Source organism: Panicum virgatum, chromosome 5K, assembly GCF_016808335.1.
Source record: "Panicum virgatum strain AP13 chromosome 5K, P.virgatum_v5, whole genome shotgun sequence".
In the NCBI taxonomy this organism is placed as follows: domain Eukaryota; kingdom Viridiplantae; phylum Streptophyta; class Magnoliopsida; order Poales; family Poaceae; genus Panicum; species Panicum virgatum.
In genome coordinates, this window is record NC_053140.1 from 28,829,210 (window position 1) to 28,834,482 (window position 5,273).

Genomic DNA, 5,273 nt, shown 5'->3' on the forward strand with positions numbered 1-5,273 from the left:
CGCACACGAATTTATGCGTGAAAAATTCTCGTGACTTGTAACTCATGACTTGCGACAATGCGTTGGATGTCTATAATTTTTATTTCATTTTTTTTGTTGGCGCATTTATTACCTGTCGCTGCCACCGCTCCTAAACGGCCAACCATTTAATACCGGCCAGGCGGTATGGTCAGCCCGACCAGTACTAACCCTGTCATTTGTCCGGTACTAGTAGAGGCAGTTTCTCACGTAGTGTATATATACTCATCTAGTTTATTTATAGATCTCCTTCAGCTCTTGGTTTAGGATTTTTTAATGTCCATTAGATGAACGTTTGTTGCGTTGACCCTCTTTCATGTGTTGTTACTCCTCAGCGTTGGTTGATTTTGGCTACCAGACCACCAGTTTAAGTTCGATGGTTCTGCCTACCCTTCTATTTCAAAATGTCAAGAATCACATGATGTTTGTAAAAAGCCTTCTTAAAGTTCAGGTTGAGACTAATTAGTTCCTTCTTGAACTTGTCACAAAGGAGAAGATATTCATAGGACCATGCTAGGAAATTGTGTAGTCCTCATTTTTATGAAGCCATCTTGACTCTGTTGTACCAGAGGGATAATCACTTTCTGCAATCCATCTAGCATCAATTTAGTAATCATTTTGACGCTTGATAGTCCTTACTAAAGGAAGTGTTATTTGGCGTCGAATCATCATCGGCAAATAATTCACATGGTGTTCAAGTGAATACTAGAATAGTTTTTCATAATAAATAATGATGCAACAAGGAAGCACTCCAACTACTTGGATCGAAGTTTACCATCTACAGTTGCCAAATCATGATGGTCTTGATAGATCATGGTTGCCGTGAGTGAAGGAAAACTATCAGGATATGCTAGAGCTAACATTCTTGAGTAAGCACAGCATGAATTTATATTAGGAAAAAAATAAAGAAAAGGTAGGAAGTTTGAGATTGTGAAGCCGACTACTCTGTTTGATGACGGATGCACTGATCATTTGTCATCTCTTTTGAGCAGATAAACTTCGATTGCAGTCGGTGTCTCCATCATAGACCCTTTAGCCCAGTGCCATCTTCTTGGCATCTTGACAGAGACTAATTTTTAATAACAAAAGTTTGCTCTGTTAAATAGAGTTTTTTTTTGCGGGAATGTTAAATAGAGTTTCAGTGTACTTGGCGCCATCGGCTAGCGCCAACCGGCAGCTAGCTTATCTTGGGGGCATTTGGCACCATAAAAAAAATTGACCCAAAAGATTTTCTTTCTCACAGAAAAAAGAATCCCAAAATTTCTGTGATGCGGGTTCATTTGCTCCAAGCTTGATGGCTCCTCTGTTCGCGGCTCCGTGCGCCGCTGCTCGCATCAATGAAGAAAACAAATCAAAGGGGGTAAACGTATCAAACATCAGAGCACACGGAGGCGATGTGGTGTTTTCAGCACTAGATGACAGAGGGTCATGTTTCACGAACGGAGGGAGGACAACCAAAGTGAAATATGAGAGGTCTATCTAAATGAGTGATCCTCCTAACACCCTGATCACTTATCCAAATATATGTTGGTGAAGCTCTATTTTAACCTGGAGTGTTATTTTTTGATCGAGGTGTTTGTTGTCCAAAATCCATCACATATCACCCATAAAATTTTTAGCACTCCCTCCGTTCGAGATTATAATTTTTTATTCTTTAATTTATAATTTCCATTATGCATCTAGTCACAGTGTATATCTAGATGCATAACTAAAAATATATATATTTAGAAAAATCAAAATGGAGGTAGTAGAACCAAAGCAGCGAACTGACATTATGGATCCTATTGTCACAGAGGTCGCGCTATAGTCTAGAGGATATACTCAAAAGATGCTATCCCGTCTTGGTCGATGATCACAAGTTCAGAACCGGTAGGTAACCTATCCGTTCCGCGCATCTCTCGTTCCATACATGGGAAATTAAACTCAGCCCGTGAAGGTGGGGCCAGCAAGACCGACAAGTTGATGCGGCCCAATGTGACAGGTGTCCAGGGCCATGACCATGAGACGACCGCGAAATGATTGACCTGAACGTCCACAATGGTCCACGAAAAAAAAAGGGAAATCAAAGTTCTCAAAAAAAATTTCTACAGTACTTACTTGTCACATCAAATCATAAATAAAATATTAAATGTAGTTTAAAAAATAACTAATTACACAGTTTAACTGATTAGTACAAGATAAATTTTTTAAGTCAATTAGTCTATGATTGAACATTATTTGTTAAGTAATAACGAAATGTGCTACAGTATTAAAATCCAAACCTTTTCGCGATCTAAACACAATCTGAGAAAAAAAATAGGCCTAGCTAGTGGAGCAAGTTTGAGATGTCAGCTTTGTAAAGGAACTTTTCAAAGGACTGCTATTGATGAACAGTATTTCTTGAGAGTACAAGATAACAAGAATTACCTAACAATATTTCTCAGCAGAAAAAAAAGAACTCCATACCACTTAAGAGATAAAAACTCCTGAAAAATCTCTTGAGACTAGACTGAAAAACCCTTGGTTGCTTAAGGAAATTTTCCCAAAAACGCTTAAAAAGAATATTACAACTAAAGCTAGTAGTGCTTTGGAAATTATTTTCAAGACTTCCTATTCAAAGAACGAAGATGGTACATAGTGGAACTAGCTTTTGCCAAAACGAAAACGGTTGGTATTAATTTCGACTATGACATTTGGATTAATGTGGTATTTGCAGATGACAATTTTTATCCTATAGTACAGGAAGCCCTTTTCAACCAGTAGGAGCCACGTTTGGACGGCAGAGTCACATCAGCACCATCCTTATCATTTCAAAAAATTAAAGGGGGGTGGGGGTGGGCATGAAAATCAGCATTCTCATAAATTTAGCCTCTACCCAAGAACAAATAATATATTGGATGGTTACCAGAGGTGATGTACCCATACTCACTACTGGACAACAAACCTCAGATCTATTGCCTTGTATGTTTTATTAATGCAGATACTGATAAGTATGTGTCATCCAGTTCAGGTTGTGCCACGTAACTGCTTTTTATTTTTGCAGGTGTCTATTTCTTTTACTGAGCCCTGCAGTCAAAACGGAGAAGCACATTGAATTTTGCAAATACACGCTCAGAGTTGTTTCTTGAACAGCCCCGGCCTCCACTACTTAAAAGTATTTTTATGGATGGGTAAAAATGTATTTTAGAGGCGGATATGATACCCGCCCTTAATTCTCATAGGTAAAAATCGATTTGTAGAGACAGATAACAAGTCGCCTCTATAAATGCATAGCCTCACTCGGAGCTTCTGACCCGCCCCTACAAATTATTTTCAAAACATATTAGAAAAAAAAACTCAAAAATAGCAAAATAAAAAAAAGTATCACTGCTAACCGGTCACCACCACAAGCCCCTCTCCTATCGAGGTATTTTTTTACGAGATATGCACACTTGCGTAAGCCGGAATTCGAACCGCTTACCTCAAGCCTCGCGCATACCTCCTCTCCACCACACTATACAGCTACTTGTGACTCAATGGATATGTTATTTATTTATATTAACTCTGAAATTAATTTTTAGGGCGAGTGAGGCCATGGCCCGCCTGGGCGCCACCTGCCCCTAAAAGTATTTTTCTATTTTATTTCAAATATTCATTTAAATATTTAAATATAGTAGAACAAATAAAAAAGTGAAACTTCTACACTATGGTTATTGTGAACTATAGATACACAAGAAATATATCAAATATATTTCGTTGTATATAAAGGTTAAGATTGTGGAAATTTGAAAATATGACTTGAGTTGTATGGGATACTATATAGTCATAGTCATATATAAGGCACAACTAGAAAATGGTCTTGTGATCCTAAATGTTCTTAGATGAATAATGTATGAACTATAAAATTTTAGATCTTACCACTATAACTTTGATCTGGAACTACTCTATATTCTACATCCGAGGTTGTTTGAAGACAAATCAAAACTTGTTGATTTTGAAACTAGAGAACTTATAATACTTTTTTGAACTGTCAAATGACCTTAAATGAAAAAGTTATCAACTACAAATATTTAGATCTCGTTAAGCCATACAATATTGGTATAAAGTTTGTCTTCATCCAAGATTATATGAAAATGTTATAAATCTTTTTTCTATGAGAACATTTGTAGGGGCGGATCATGGCATCATCGGCCTCTAGAAAATGCATTTTTAGGAGGGCCAAACCATCACTTAACCCTGGAAATGACCCCTAAAAGTGTATTTTTAGTGGTCCCCCTAAAAGTAGTGGCCATTTTTAGGAATAGATGACGTTATCACCCGTCTCTAGAAATGTATTTTTAGGAGTATGTCAATTGCTACAGTAGCTCCGCTCTATTTGTAGGAGCGCATCACTTTTTGTACCCGCCTCCCAAAAATAAAACGGAGCATTGCTACAAATTGTTTTAGTAGTGCCCTCTCTCTGCTGGTCTCACGATGTCCGTCCTGCCTATATAAATATATTCTTTTTTAGTGGTATGTGATATGTTATTCAGATCACTAGTGATGATGCATCTATTATGATTTCAGACAAACTTAAGATTTACATGGAACAAGAGAAGTTACTCCGTCCTAAGCTGCTTCAATCATATATAGTAGCTTCTTGTTCTATGACCCCGAACCACCATTCCTACGATTGAATGATTCAGAGAAGTATGAGTCGACCATTATCCGTTCACCGTACCATATTAGAATCCCGTCCTGGATTATCTCCACACACAGGTCACCATCGACACCAAGGCCTTGTTTAGTTTCCAAAAAAATTTCCTACAGTACCTGTCACATCGAATTTTTTGATATATGCATAGAGCATTAAATAGAATTGAAAAAATAATTAATTACACAGTCTAACTGATTAGCACGAGATGAATCTTTTAAGTCTAATTAGTCCATAATCGGATATTATTTGTCAAATAACAACAAAATATGCTACGGTACCAAAACCCAAACTTTTTCGCGAACTAAACATATGCCAAAAAAAACTTTTCAAACACGTTCGTACCACCTGACAGTCGTGTATCTCTAAAAAGACGAAAGCCGACCCTGCAAAATGGCCAAAATCGAGCGCTCGCTCGGCCACGTCACTACTATTTCTCATCCGTACGATTTTGATCTGACGGTCCTAACAGGTAATCGCGCAGTTTCTCAATCTCTCGTGACCCGTCGCCCAACCTCCGCTCTAGCGATGCGGCTGCTCAATACTCATTCGGCTCCCTACTCAATACTCACGGGCTCCAAGTCCAAGAGGGTCGAGACGCATC